Here is a 16142-nt window from a genome sequence, read left to right on the forward strand (position 1 = left end):
GAGAGGTCCAGGAAGCTGAGCCTCGGTCTGTAGACCCACTGACGAGGGTACTGCCTCCTACGACGTCGCTCCCTTTGTTGTTCCCCTCTGTGCTCTTGAGCAGGTGCCTGCGGCGCAGCACTGTGTTGTGGAGCTCCAAGTGGCGGAAGTGCACGCCGTGTCTGGCGAGGATGGTGATGTTCCTCGTCCTCCGATGTATTGGTGAATGCAGCCATCGCGTCACCCATCCTGATGGTGTCAGTTTGAGGGGGTCCGAAAAGTTGGTAAATATGTGTAAACAGACCAATTCTGAGTGGAAACCAAGAATTTTCAGTCTAAACACAAAGATCTCCCAGCCAAAAGTTTGTCTGAGAGAACTGAGTGCCCTGCTGCAATAACTCACCTTTTATCCACATCTGTCAAACAGGGATTTAAATGTCCAAATGGCTGCCAGCTGAAACCCGACTACTTTCCCATGGCATGTTTCACACAGCACGGGAAACACTTTGAGGCAGCGTTAAAATCGCTTGCCTTCATTCTTAATTAGATTTATGTACATTTCAAGTACTTTAAGTCCTTGAATTACTGCTTTAAATATTACTGCTTTAATTGCCGGCGGGACTTCTGGGTTCGGGAGCAGCGCGCACACCCAGATGGCTCTGGGTTGTGTGTGTTCTTCGGCGGGTTGGAGCTGGGATTCCTTCCTGCTCCTCAAAAAGCCGATTTTATTTGCACCCATCGCACCTGCACTTTTCTTTTAAAATCGTGCCCCATATGACTGCACTAAGCTAATGTTGCTAACAATAATTTGCCACTTATAGTGACCTTTTATTAAAGAATAAGTTTACTTATTAAGGTAAATAACCTAGAGGCACTGTTGCACCACCAGAAGTGCAGAGGGGTGGAATTTTAGTCCACCACTTTAGCCTCTCCATTACCCCATCCTAAATCCATGGGTAGGATCAGTTACATAGTAGACATGGCAATCACACCAGTAGCTGTGCAACTGGAGTGCCCACCCAGTGCCCTGAGCAAAATATCGGAGCGGTGTCCTGCTGGTCTGAAGGGGAGGTCAACAACCCAGTCTGGCTAAAGATTTAAGGTAATTTATGGTCCTCTTCTTTAGCTCCCACACCAGCAGGTCAGTATTACAATGGCAATTGTCTATTGACCACTGTCCTATCAGAGGCATTCATGGCGGCATTCTTGGGATGGACTGTGAATGCCCGCAGACAAAACCTAAAAACTGCTGTTGGGACTTTGTGGGGACGGGGGGTGCAAAAGAACCACCCACTTCCTCAGACAATAGTTCATTACTACTTTGTGAATGGAGTGAAAGCCCAGCAGAGCAGGGTTCTGCCCCAAATCCCGTTGTCTCCACAATGCCTGCAGCAGAATTCCACCCCAAGAGGGAGCAGAATTTCTATCCTATTCTAAGAAAGGTTTCAGAGAGTAGTAGCAGAAGCATGAACTGTAGCTGCAGCTTGATAGTGTCAGATTGACAACCTGAGCACAAACACTTTGGCCCCATTATTAGTGCGGAGGTGGGATGGCAGTTGGGGGGGGGGTGGGTAACCCGCCCAATAAAAAATGTCCGTTTCTCACGTGATCACAAGTCAATTGGAGCCACTTACCGTGGTTTCCGGGTTTGCCGTCCGAAAGCTGCGCAGCAGGCGGACTGTGCACCCGCATCACAGGCTGTCAGCTGGAGGAGCTCTATTTAAAGGGGCAGTCCTCCAATGGCTGCTCTTGGAGCAAACACCCACACAGCACAATTGAGCAGCACGGGGAAAGGCTGCTCCCAGATTTACCGATGCCTCACTCCAGGTGCTACTGGATGGGATGAGGGAGAGGAGGGATGTCTTCTATCCGGCAGAGGTTCCTGAGAAGTGTCATGAGCCACGTGTTCAGGGGGTATCCCTTGTCCCCGAGGAGCTAGCCCTTAAGGGTTTTCGGTGTGTAGAAGAGGGGTGGGATGTTGGATTCCCGGAGGATGAAGGAATTGTGGCAGCTGCCAGGGAATCTGGCGCACACTTGAAGAAATCTTTTTCGGTAGTCACAAATGAGCTGCGTGTTGATGGAGTGATAGCCCTTCCTGCTGTCTTTTAAGTACCTCCTCTTTATTTTTATCCTATCCAAAATTGCCACTACCTCCTCCTTTACCACTACAATGGCAGCATCCTCTTCTCAAGTGAAGACAGATGCAAACTATTCATTTAGTGCCTCAGCCGTGCCCTCTGCCGCCACAAGAAGATCTTTTTTGTCCCTAATCGGCCCCACTTTTCCTTTGACTACCCGTTTACTATTTATATGTTTATAAAAGACTTTTAGGTTCCCTTTTATGTTAGCCGCTAATCTATTCTTATAACCTCCCTTTCCCACTCCTTTTCCCTTTTTTAGATCTCCTCTGTACTTTCTGTATTCAACCTGGTTTATGTAAATCCTTTAATTATCCTCAGACTTATAATTAGTGATTTTCTAATATAGATGACAATTCATACAGCATAATTTATAATTCAAATAAACCTGAAGCAAATTTAGAGCTGTGTTAATTGGTTGCATTTTATAATTATCACAACCACAATTACAACTTCACCATTATTTTGGCCTACATTGCTAACACATTGAAACTGCAGTTAAACGCAACAGTAATTAGGAATTGCTCGATCAGTTTGAATGTTTATTGAACAAAGTTGTAATAGTAAGATAATGAATATAATTATATAGGCACCCGATGTGACAGTCTCCTGATGCATAGACATATGTTATTTTATGAATATGATCATATTTAATTAGAGGTAGCAGCTCTATAGCAGGCCATTTTTAGTAACCTTTCCTTATTTTTGCTGGTTCAACTGTTAAATAAAACACTTCGTTTGAACATCCAATATTTGGAAGCAGTTCTTTTAAAAGACAGCTCCACCCTAATTATGATGGTGACTAACCAGAAGGGCACTTACCATTTTAGCTCAGTGGTGTGTGAAAGAGAGTAAAGCTGGAGGGCACCTGTGTTTTTGAAAAGCCAACACTCAAAAAAAAACTCAAGACAGTCCTTTTGGCTTTTTTTACATCTGTGGTTTTGTCATTTTCTCCAATTGGCAGGATGTTTTTTTTTTACCATTCTGTTCACTTAAAAAGAAGCTACCATCTCATGGGTACAGTTAGGAGGAATAGCCTCCTTTTGAATGAAAATGTCAATGCCTTTACATATACTGGAGCATCTCCACTAATTTCAATGAGATTCAACATGTCAGGTGGGGCTGGGGGTTAACACAGAGCTGCCCAGGGCTGGCTGGGCACTGCTGCAGAACTCTACCAAATGCACCAATTAAAATAAATACAATTCTTGTGCGTAGGATGTTGACTGCCAGACAGTAATCCTTCAATTCCTGCATTAACCTACACATTAAACAAAGGACTTCAATTATCTAACTTTTATTCCCTAAAAGAAGCTGTTGACTAAACAAAGGCTGTTGAATTACTTCCGTTCAGTGACACAGTTTAATGTTTCATTATACATAAACATTAGTGATTCAACAGCAAACACTTTTGCTTCGTCTTGTTATTGGATCTTCGATCAGGACTGGCAAAGACTTGGAAATATTTTTAATATCTATTTACTCTGTGATTTGAACAAGCTTTTTGGCTGCCAGTACTGACACTTTCCATCTCTGCCAGTAGCGATGACAGGAAATCTTGATTGTTTACCTTAAATATGAACCTTAGCACCCAGCAACTGATGTATGGAGAACCTATTGGCAATAATTGAAGCAACATTCTGACTGACCTTGTAATTCTCATTGGCAGCAAACATTGTTACGTTTCAGTGAGAATTTACGAGAGAATATAGAGGTTTCTGCAGAAATTTTCCAAAGTATTTTTTCCCTTATTGACTCTGTGTTTTTCTCTGTTTTTTGGGCTCTCCTAGGAGTTTACATGGCTGTGGGACAAGGGGAGTGGGGGGAGGGGAGTGGGTAGGAAATGTCTGGTCACGATGCTCCAGCCATCTTGCCATTATGAGTGTGGGGCAGGCTTGATGGGCCTGCTGGTCTTTTCCTGCTAGTCATTTTCATATGTTCGTAACTGATAAAGGCCTATGCCTGGAATATCAATCTTCTTCCTTTCTCCACAGATGCTGCCTGACTGGCTGAGTGTTTCCAACATTTTCTGTTTTTGTTCAACATCATTTCCAGCCTCGGTCTGCAACTTTATCTTGCTGGGGCCTACACGCCGCAGGCATCCGTGTCACTGTAAACTGGGAAATTTTCACTATCAAATTTTAAAATATATTTCCACAGGATGTGATCCCTGCAAATTTAGATTTACACATTTAAAATCTGATCAAATTCATGACATAGAGAAAGCAGTCAATGTAATTTCCTTCCTCTATGCAGTCAATCTTAACCCACTTTGTTCCGCTCTGTGTGAAGTGTGAATTTACTTTTTAAGATAATTTGACTAATTTGTTCCTATTGTATTGTAAAGGTGAGAAATGCTGTATTGCAGCAATGGTGCCTCACCATCTAACTGATGAATCAAATGTCTCTCAGTGAAATTAATTTTGCACGAAAGTGTTAGTACCGATAGGTTAGGCGAAATAGTCTTTGAACTAAGATTTCCTGATGTACGATATCGGCCTGCTTCAGTGTTTATCTTTCATCCAAAGAATCAGTCTGGAATATATTTGCTTCTTGTGGGTAAGACACACGCACGTCCTTTGGCATTTTGGCTCAACTTGATTCTTTTACTTCAATCAGGCAGTTAGTGAATTTTTCTGCTTGTACTGAGGTGGTTCATAAACCTGAATAAGATCTTTAGTTCCTCTTGTGTATATGAGGCCAAGATCTACATTCTCTCAAAGTATTGGATACTATGTGACTGTGGGCCCATAATTTCACAGCCGGCAATCCTAGCAGTTGTGCCCTCCAGTGGCGGCACCCCATTTGCACAGGCAGACGGGTGCAAGTGTTATTTTGGGCTTACCTGCCCCATGCCTGCAGAAATTCAGCTGCTCGCCCGTCCGTACCCAGGGGCCCCCAACTCCAGCCGTGCTCCAAATCGACCCCAAGTAATGGGACAAACTCAGGATAATTTGTTTTTTTAAATGTATTTTTTCTTCTTCAAGGGTCCAAGCAGCATGCCTTTATGAAGATCGGTACTCCTCCTTTTCTCAATGTACCACTGACCCCTACTATGCCGGGTCCCCAGTGATTGTCAGGAGCGGGGAGTCTGGCCAGCCCCTTTCCTGGGCCTGTCATTTGCCTTGTAAGGAACAGACATAAGTTCTGCCCTTACATGGCAACCAGAAAACTCCCAGAAAGGCAGGGTCCCGATAGAATTTTGGAGCCTATGGGTAAGGTTTAATTATCTCTGCTTCTCTCTGTTTTGCACTGTTCTTTATAGCTGAAGGTCTGCCACTAGTAAATCTGAAATGTGTCCAACATATTAAAGCCCATTTACATTGCCCATATATATCTGAAATCAAATATGGGCTGCACTGTAGAGGGAACTGGACAATGTAAACATTATCACACTAAATGCATAAAGGCATGTAAGTGCATTTTAAATCAGTAACAATGCAGAGGCAGTATAATGAAATGGCTGGTTGGCTTGATGCCAATACTTGTAGACTGGTGTCTTGCAGTTGTCTGCCAATTAGCCTTAGCAGGAAATCGTGTAAGATGCATGTGTCATATTGTGTTGTTCCCTCGTCGCTAATGGAGCGCTTGCTGTGGGAAGTATAACCAGGAGTACTTGTGATTGGCTTTAAGTGTTGCACCCAGAGTAAATGTGGCACATATGCTCCAGATGTTAGGATAAATACAGTACTAAGTTCAACATCAAACACGGAAAATGCTGGAGCTGCGCAGCAAATCAGTCAGAGGTAAAAAATAAAATACTGCAAATGCTGAAAATCTGAAATAAAAACAGAAACTGCTGGAAATATGCAGCCGGCTCATTAGCATCTGAAAGAGAAAGGTGGGTTATCATTTGGGTTTACATTTAATCAGAACTGGGACTGTCAGCAGATGTCTGACACGTTCAAAAACCCAAGAGTTTACGAACCAAATAATTGAGAAATCTACACATCTAGAATTTCTATTTGATCAATACTGAGTGCACATTCTCTCCCTGTAGGGCCACACCCCACTTACCCAAGTCTAGAGAGCTTAGGCGCTGGTTGGCAGATCTAAGGCTTAGAGATCCATAATCGTGCGCAAGGGTACTGCTGGAGTTTAAACAGCTAAAGCCACTGTAAGCAGATGAGATTTTGGCAACTTGACAAGTATAGTGTTATACTGACCTGCCTCAGACGGAGGTCAGTGAACTTTGAACTTAACTATAGTGGCAGCTAACCCTTACAGCATCAGCAGCTTTAGTTAGGTAATGCTTGCGTGAGCTGATCACCTAATTGAGGATGTGCCTTAATGATACGGGTACCAGCATTCTTAATTGGGTCATTGCCTAGCTTAGATTAGAATTAATGTTCTAAAATGGAGAATTAACACTGGAATGTAGTATCAATGTACTGAAGAAATGTGGAATTAAAAACAGATAAACTTGTGCTCAGTAGATCCACTTGGTTGGACAGTCATTAATTGAAGAAAGAAAGTGCTGTGTGGTAAGATAACAAGAATAAGGGATTCTATTCATCATGTTAACTGAACTGTAGATAGATATATGTTTGCTTGTTAGTTAGGAATTCAGCTTGTTAACTGAACCATAGATAAGGTATATGTTTGCTCATTAGTTTCTCCTAATATGGAATGGTTTTTAACTCTTGGTATAATCGTGTAATGAGTAGATGTGCCATTGGTCATGTACACCTGGGACCTTAGAGCTTATAAAGTGAGACTTCAAGCAGCTGCATGTGTACACCCCCTGGAAGAATGCATGGAAGATAGAACTGGTCCAGGTCAGCGGACATATTGGTGCCTCAAAATCGGTAAATTTTTTATTCATTCATGGGATGTGGGTATCGCTGGCAAGGCCAGAATTTATTGCCCATCCCTAATTGCTCTTGAGAAGGTGGTGGTGAGCCGCCTTCTTGAAATGCTGGAGTCCGTATGGTGAAGGTGCTCCCACAGAGCTGTTAGGTAGGGAGTTCCAGGGTTTTGACCCAACGACGATGAAGGAACAGCGATATGTTTCCAAGTCAGGATGGTGTGTGACTTGGAGGGGAATGTGCAGGTGGTGGTGTTCCCATGCGCCTGCTGCCCTTGTCCATCTATTAGTAGAGGTCACAAGTTTGGGAGGTGCTGTCGAAGAAGCCTTGGCGAGTTGCTGCAGTGCATCCTGTGGATGGTACACACTGCAGCCACGGTGTGCCGGTGGTGGAGGGAGTGAATGTTTAAGGTGGTGGATGGGGTGCCAATCAAGTGGGCTGCTTTGACCTGAATGGTGTTGAGCTTCTTGAGTGTTGTTGGAGCTGCACTCATCCAGGCAAGTGGAGAATATTCCATCACACTCCTGACTTGTGCCTTGTAGATGGTGGAAAGGCTTTGGGGAGTCAGGAGGTGAGTCACTCGCCGCAGAATATCCAGCCTCTGACCTGCTCTCGTAGCCACAGTATTTATATTTCTGGTCCAGTTAAGTTCCTGGTCAATGGTGACCCCCAGGATGTTGATGATGGGGGATTCGGCGATGGTAATGCCGTTGAATGTCAAGGGGAGGTGGTTAGACTCTCTCTTGTTGGAGATGGTCATTGCCTGGCACTTGTGTGGTGCGAATGTTACTTGCCACTTATGAGCCCAAGCCTGGATGTTGTTCAGGTCTTGCTGCATGCGAGCACGGACTGCTTCATTATCTGAGTGGTTGCGAATGGAACTGAACATTGTGCAGTCATCAGCAAACATTCCCACTTCTGACCTTATGATGGTGGGAAGGTCATTGATGAAGCAGCTGAAGATGGTTGGACCTAGGACACTGTTCTGAGGAATTCCTGCAATGATGTTCTGGGGCTGAGATGATTGGCCTCCAACAACTACAGCCATCTTCCTTTGTGCTAGGTATGACTCCAGCCAATGGAAAGTTTTCCCCCTGATTCCCATTGACTTCAATTTTACTAGGGCTCCTTGATGCCACACTTGGTCAAATGCTGCCTTGATGTCAAGGGAAATCACTCTCACCTCACCTCTGGAATTCAGCTCTTTTGTCCATGTTTGGACCAAGGCTGTAATGAGGTCTGGAGCAGAGTGGTCCTGGCGGAGCCCAAACTGAGCATCGGTGAGCAGGTTATTGGTGAGTAAGTGCCGCCTGATAGCACTGTCGACACCACATGTATGGTCTATTCTTTTTGGTCAATGAAGATAGTTTGTTCACAGGTCTTTACAATTTGTTTTCTGTTGAATCTGTGACTTACCAATAATTAAAAGGACAGTATTGTGGAGTGTCTTTAGTGAGAGTCCTGAAACAAATTATAAGGATATAGTTTGAAGACCGGTCTGACAAATTAGTCAAACATCACAAAGCTTACTAGTACAGAGCACTGACAAGCTTCCCACTGCTCATCCAACTAAAACATGGAGCTAACTGGGAAGAATTCCAGTCCTAGTGACAGATCTACGCGTCCAGGTTCCATTAGTGAGCCAGGCTGGCTGGTCAATCATCAACACTACCCTTGAATACTGCAGACTTGCCCGGTTCAGGTATCAGATTAGTGAGTCTGCCACAGCAGGTTGACTTGGTTCCAAACTTCCATTGCCATTCATGTCATCTTGTAGCCACCTCAACCCCAAAGAAGCCCCCTCAAGAAGGATAGTCACTAGTTAGTCATTGGACAACTGACAAGTGGGCATTTGAGCCCTTGCTAAGTACCATGAAATTATCTAGCTTAGATTGGAACCATGACAACAGACATTCCTCACAGTTGACGCGAACAGCACGACGAAACAGTGCTTTGCTAAACTGATACAAACAAAAAGAGTTTGGGAGAACAACAGGTAGAAATAAAGAGTTCAAATATAACTGCTTTCATAAAGAGTCTGCTAACGGGTTTAATATCCTGCAAATAGATTTAAAAATACTGGAAAGAAGTGTCAAGTGCAGTTCACCGAACAAAGGTTATCTGAGTCAGGCATTCACTAGATTCAACTGACTCACAAAAATGCATTCTCCAGTGAATAAATATTTTTAACACAAATTTGTCACTCAGAAGCACAGCATTTCATAAAGCTTCTTATTAATTAACAATATTTTAAGGTGTGACAAATGTACACTGCTACTGAAGTTTGTTTCCAATAAATGTTTCACATGCTAACTACATGCTCTACAACAGCACAACAAAATAATTTATCCATGTAGCAACAGACCATATCATGAAGTTTCTTAGACATCACTTTTCCGAAAAACAGATTATAAAGCCATTAATTTTATTTACTAATTCAAAATGTCAGGCAAGCTTAAAATCATTGTTCCTCCAGGGAATGTATTTACCACTGTCTTATTCTGTTACGACGGAAACAATTTCTAATTATGATTAACGCTAATTCTCAGAATTAAACTATCATAAATTTTCAGCCCAACCTTCATGTTCAGGTATCTACATCAGTCATATTTTACTCATTAACAGTAAGTGTTGTGTTCAAGAAATCTGCATAACTTCAAATAAATTCCTGCTTTAACACTGGGCTCTTTCAAAACTGACAGTTATCACGTTCCTTATGGGCCATTAGTCTGCTTTTAAGCTATATATAGCATTGACGTGAAGCAAAACCACTGCGCACCGAAGCTGCAATTATAGTGTAAATGCAGCACGAATCTGCAGTTCCTGGCCCAACCTGACACCATAATAAAGAGCAGTGAGACCCCATGGAGGAAGCGGTCTTATTCTCCTTCACTTTCGAGTCAGTTCAGACTTTGATACCCAATCTACACTCCACAAGTCTCACCAACACTTGTCTTGTTGGGACGATTTTTCTTTCAGTGTTGTCGCTGGGCGACCAAGTGCAATGTCTGGGAGCTGCACTGAGCCCGTGAGGAGAAGAGTTTACAAAATTTCCTGGCTGAGGCCATTTACATCGCTTGCGGGGCACTCCTGTGCAGGCCCAGCCCCTGACAGGGCTTTCCGCTGAGGTCAGGAGGTGGGAACAGACGCTTGTGATCCTGGCCTCTGGCATTTCAGCCTGACGATCTTGCTATGGAGAGTTGGGGGATAAAAGTTAAAACATTGCTGGTACCTTCTTTGAGATACTCCTGGGACCCTTGCAGCATGAATGCCAGGAGATCAATGGAAATCCACACTCCCAGGCTCAGCCATAGTTTTTAAAAAAGTTTTCTTTTCATGTATAATACCGAACAAAACCTAATATTACATTAATAATGCTACGCAGGTGTCAAGAGTAGATATATAATGGTAAAAGCTCTTGTTGGCAGACGTGGGGTGAATGTGAGTAAGGATTCTCTTTCTCGATCACTATAACTTTCGCAGAAGAGTCATCGAATTCCTGGAAAAATGGTGTAAACGGTATTTATGCCATTTTCCCAGTTTTCTTGGTTCTTCCACCAAAGTAACGACGGGCTAGTGGAGGAACCCCTGTGGAAATTCACACACGAGGAGTGGAATCTGCCGGCCGTAGGAACCAGGTTGCATCCATGCTCAGCTGATGTAGACAGGGAGCTGAACCTCAGGTGACCTCCTGAGTGGGTAGCACTCTTGCCTCTGCTTAAGAAGGTTGTGGGTTCAAGTCCCACTTCAGAGACTTGAGCACAAAATGGTATCTCTTCCTATACTTAGACAATCACTCACCAGGGTCTACAGGCCAAGAAAGTCTTACTTAGGCAACCCGATAGCACAAGAAGGGTGGAGAAGAAGGAGGAGCTGAAGTGGAACAGGAGAGCCAGCTGTCCAAGAAACAACAGCACAAAAGAGAACCCAGAATATTCAATAAATAAAGATTAACACAATAACTAAAATCACTTCAAACCTGCATGTTCTTGCCACGCACCCAGACACCTTACAACATCCCTCACTTTCCAAGACTTCTGCCAAGGTCTTTCATTTTATATTGACGAGTCCTGTGAATGCAGCCCAGTACCCTATTTGCTTTGGTTATAGCCTCTCGGCATTGGCCATGAACCTTTAGAGCGTTATGAACTATGACACTAAGATCTTTTTCTGTCTCTTCAGGCTTCAGTTCTGTTCCCTGTAAGGTGCATGTACACTTAGAATTGGTCCTACCCACATGCATAACACTGCACTTGTCTAAATTAAATCCCATTTGCCTAATGTGGATCCATTCCCCCAACACATTGAGATCTGTTTGCAGTGGTTTACTCTCTTCCATAGCCCTAACACTTGCATAAATCTTTGTATCATTCGCAAACATCCAGATCATTCCATCAACACCTACATCTAGGTCATTAATAAAGATAGTAAAAATAAAGGCTCTGGCCCGATCCCTGTGGGTCGCCACTAATTACCAGCCTCCGAGCAGATCCACAACCATTGATAATAACTCTCTGCCCATGGGCAAGTAGCCAATTCTTAATCCATCAATTAATCTACAACAGACCCAGTCACGACGTGAGGAAAACCCCAGTGGTGTCGATAATTTTAGCAGAAAAAGTCACGCAAGTACATACAGGAAGGTTTTGTACTCATGCTGAGGCCTTTGCTAAAATGGTCAATAGGAGGAATTTCAACTTTCCCCGACTCACCATCTCCTATGTCCTCATTCCCACCCCCACCCCTCCCTTTGCTGGTTACGCATGAAGTGTTGGATTTTCTTCAGTATTTTATCAAGAGTATCTGTATACAATGACATGAATAAACCTGAATTTTTCACTTTCAAGTATTCATCATAAACTTAAACTTAATGCTGGAGCACTGCGGAGTAAAATAGGAACTTTTTTTGTTCTACCTTAAAAGACATGTATAAAAGGTAAAGCACCAACCACTTAAAAAAAACAGAAACCAGGTGGAATGGTAGTTAAAATGAAAACGGTACACTCACTGCTCTGTTTCCACCCCGCTCGGACAGGTACCTGATAAACATGTACAAATTGGGATCCTATTACTTAGATAGGATCCCAAAGCCATTTCAATGGCCTATTGTGGACAGTAGAAGTAGTTGGAGCAGAGGTGGAGTCCCCTAAAGGTAAGTACAAAACCTATCTTCGTGGGGCCAGAAGGAGCAGGACTGTCCCTCTGGACCCCGCAAAGAAAGTTTGGGCTGCTGCCATCCTGGGCTTCCCCCCTTCCTCACTTCCGGTACCCTCCTGACCCCTCCCCCCCCACCCCCACCTCCAAAGACTTACATGAGCGCCTGCCGGGCAGCTCAGAGTCGGCCCAATATTGACCAACCAGAATTCGGCGAGCAGCCTCTGGACGCCTGTTTCAGGCGGACAACTCATCTACTACATTTAAATGAGGCTCGGCCGTTAAAATGGACAGTTGGCCTATGCATACTGCCGACTTTCCGCCCGAGATTTAAAATTCCCCCTTATATTTCTACCTTGTTGAAAGTTAGACAGGAATCAGTAAAACAAGTATACATTTTCTCTGGCTTCAACTACTATTGTGCACCAAGCTCCATGTAACCAAATGTAGGTGGCTGGAGTTATTCTAATACAGATTTACACAATTTCTTTCTCTATGGCACAGGCAGAATAAATTACACCTGTAAAAGTGGGCTAAGAAGCCAGACAAGGAAACTGGAAAATTTTGCATTTTCACAGTAGACAGGATTATAGCAGTATCTAATGCAACATCATAGGTGAGGAGAATGGGAAAAGAGGAAAGTAGATTAACGTAATTTCCTGAGCAGACATAACAGCGCATTACACAAATTTTTCAGAAAGCAAAGTTTCTTGAATTGTGCATCATTCCAAGTGAAACTCTTCTGAAAAAAACCACCATGCTCCAAGTTCTCCAATAATAAGATTTGGGGCCCAATTTCCAACTCACGGTGCTGGAGATAGCACAGTTTGATCCAATCCAATTTTATTTAGTAAAAACAGAAAATGGTGATCAATCAGCATCTATAAAAATAAAGACAGATTATGACATTTCAGATATGTACCCTGTTAAAAATCAAGGGTTTTACCTTGCCTTATTGCACTGACATTAAAAACTCATGTTGTGTCGTCTAATAGAGAACTTGCTGATCGGATTTAGGATGGTTTGATATTGTATCAAAGGCCTGTATCTTCAAATTCAGAGGAATTCTCAATGCACATTACAGCAGGTGTCAGAATACCAATCCACTGGTTTAAAAAAAATCTTCACTGTTCTTAAATAGGTTTGTAATGTAATTTTATTAAATATTGTCTCTGAGGTTACAAATTATTTTTGAACAAATATTTTTGTTCCAAATGGATCACAGATCTCTCAGCCAGTTCTCAATTTTAACACATTATTTACAGAACTAATAAAACACAAATTTTTATTTCATGGGAATAGTTGGTATTCCAAAGAGGGAAAAAAACCTGTAAATGTTGCAAAACTGAGATAAGAACAGAAAATGCTGAAAATATACAGCAAACCCTTTCAAAGAGAAAAACATAGATTGACATTTCAGATAGAGACTTTTTATCAGAGCTGGGAACTGGGAGTTAAGAAAGTTTAAGAGTATAGAATGCTAACCATTATGAGCATTATAGTGCTAATAATAAATGAGTTTAATTGCCTGTGAACAAGTTTTTTAAAATGCAGGAAAGAAGAGGTGATAAAATGTTGGATCGTGTTTGACTAATTTATTAGAGTTCTTTGGGGAAGTAACAAGCAGTGTGGATAAAGGGGATCCTGTGGATGTGGTGTACTTGGATTTCTAGAAGGCTTTTGACAAGGTGCCGCAAAAGCTACTACACAAAATAAGAGCTCATGGTGTAGGGGGTAACATATTAGCATGGATTAAAGGATTGGTTAGCTAACAGGAAACAGAGAGTAGGCATAAATGGGTCATTTTCAGGTTGGCAAGATGTAACGAGTGGAGTTCCACAGGGATCAGTGCTTCGGCCTCAACTATTTACAATCTATATCAATGACTTGGATGAAGGGACTGAATGTATGGTTGCTAAATTTGCTGATGACGCAAAGGTAGGTAGGAAAGTAAGTTGTGAAGAGGACATAAGGGGCTCGATTTTCGCACCCCCAAGCGTGGCGGGGGGGGGCTGCGAAAATCGGGGATTCCCGGGGCAGGTCCAGAGCCCACTTCCGGGTTCCCCAGTGACGCGCTGACATGCGCGCGCAGCCCCCGCATATGGGACTTCCGCCGGCTTTACCACTTAAAGAAATTATTTAGGTATTTCAGGTCATTTAGAGACCTGATTAACATGATATTTTAGGAGGGGTGGGATTTTGCAAACAACTGGGACTGTTTCCCGTACTGGGGGAAACACTCCCAGTTCAAATGGACGTGTTGCAGCCATCAGGCTGTGGCAGCTGCAAAGGTCCATTTGACAGGTGGGAGGGGGAGACCCTCACTCATTGCAGGAGGCCACTCTGTCACTTGGGACAAAGTTTGGCCTCCACCACCCTCCTCCTAACAATAAAATTCACCAACTTGCACACTTACCCCGGTGTCCAAACACATTTACCTACCTTGCGGACCCCCTCAAATGTACATCTGCCGGATGGGGGCTGCCGTAGCTGCAGTCATGACTTCCTCGGAGGACGAATAGCATCACCAGCCTCGCCGGCTATGCCGTCCACCTCTGACACATGGAGCCCCACAACACAGTGCTGTGACACATCCACCTGCACAGCAGGAGGGAGGGCAACCGCAGAGAGAGATGCGTCGCAGAAGGCACTACCCTCGCCACAGGGTCTACAGACTGAGGCTCAGCTTCCTGGACCTCTCTGAGCAGCTGTGCACATGGAGGCTCAGAGTCACTCGACATGTAGTCATGGACATTTGCAGCCTCCTTTATGCCGAGCTGCTCCCAGCTGGCCCGAGCACCATCTTCTTACCTTTCGCTGTCAAAGTCACCACTGCCCTCAACAACTTCTTCTCCGCATCCTTTCAGGGTGCAACCGGGGACATCGCCGACGTCTCTCAGTCGTCTGCACAAAAGAGCCCTGCAAATACACCTACACCCACTCTGCAGTGACACAATGGGTGGCATCAGTTGTGGGTCTTCATTGTGATCCTCAGGAAAGGGCATTATTGCACAAACCAGACAAGATTCACAAAGATGTGGCAGTAGTAGTGACAATATAATATGTTATGTAAGTTGATCAGAAATTAAATAGAAGTAAAAACCATGACAAACCCTCAAACACCCTTGTGCATCCCCTTCATGCTCACAACATGTTTGCCTTACGCTTCCTACTGCACATATGTGATGCATGCCCTGTGGCTGCAGCACAGGTAGTGGCAGGTTGAGTGAGGCTGACCGTGAAAGAGATGCATGAGAGGGTGAGTATGAGATAGAGCCATGAAATTGTGTGAGGATTGGGTTGAGTGGTAGTGGTGGGATGAGTACTGGCGAGGTGAGTAAGTGCAGGTAAGATGAGGATGAGCTTTGAGTGGGTGTGAGGAGTGATGTGATAGAGTAGTGTTGGCAGTGCAGAAGGAGATGTGGGGTGGGGGCGGTGATGTGGCAGATAGAGTGTAGGGGAATGAGTAAGTGTACACACTTCGGCTGACCTACTTAGGTCATTGAAGCGCCTCCTGCATGATATGTTGGTGGTGCAGGTGACCTCCTCTGCCACCTCGAGCCAGGCCTTCTTGGTGGCAGAGGCAGGCCGCTTCCTCCCGCCCGCCAGGGGGGAAGATCTCTGTCCTCCCCCTCCTCCTCACCCCATCCAATGATACCTGAAGTGAGGCATCATTAAACCTGGGAGCAGCCTTCCCCCTGGGCTGCTCCATGCTGTAATTTTTCCTATTTTCTGCAGCATCAGTCAGTGGAGGACTGCCCCTTTAAATAAGGCTCCTCCAGCTGACAGCCTATGCTGTGCATGCGTAGTCCGCCCGCTGCGCAGCTTTCCAGCGCGAAACCCGGAAGAAAAGGTAAGTGGCTGCACTTAGCCTGCGATTGCGTGCGGAGCACCCCGATTTCACTGGGCGCGTTACCCACGCGCCCAGTCGACCCCCCACTGCAAACCCGCTGCCCTCCTAATATCGGGCCAAATGAGTCGGCAAAGGGATATTGATAGGTTAAGTGAGTGGGCAAAAATTTGGCAGATGGCGTATAATGTGGGAAAATGTGAACTTGTCTAC

Source organism: Heptranchias perlo, chromosome 10, assembly GCF_035084215.1.
Source record: "Heptranchias perlo isolate sHepPer1 chromosome 10, sHepPer1.hap1, whole genome shotgun sequence".
NCBI classification, from domain to species: domain Eukaryota; kingdom Metazoa; phylum Chordata; class Chondrichthyes; order Hexanchiformes; family Hexanchidae; genus Heptranchias; species Heptranchias perlo.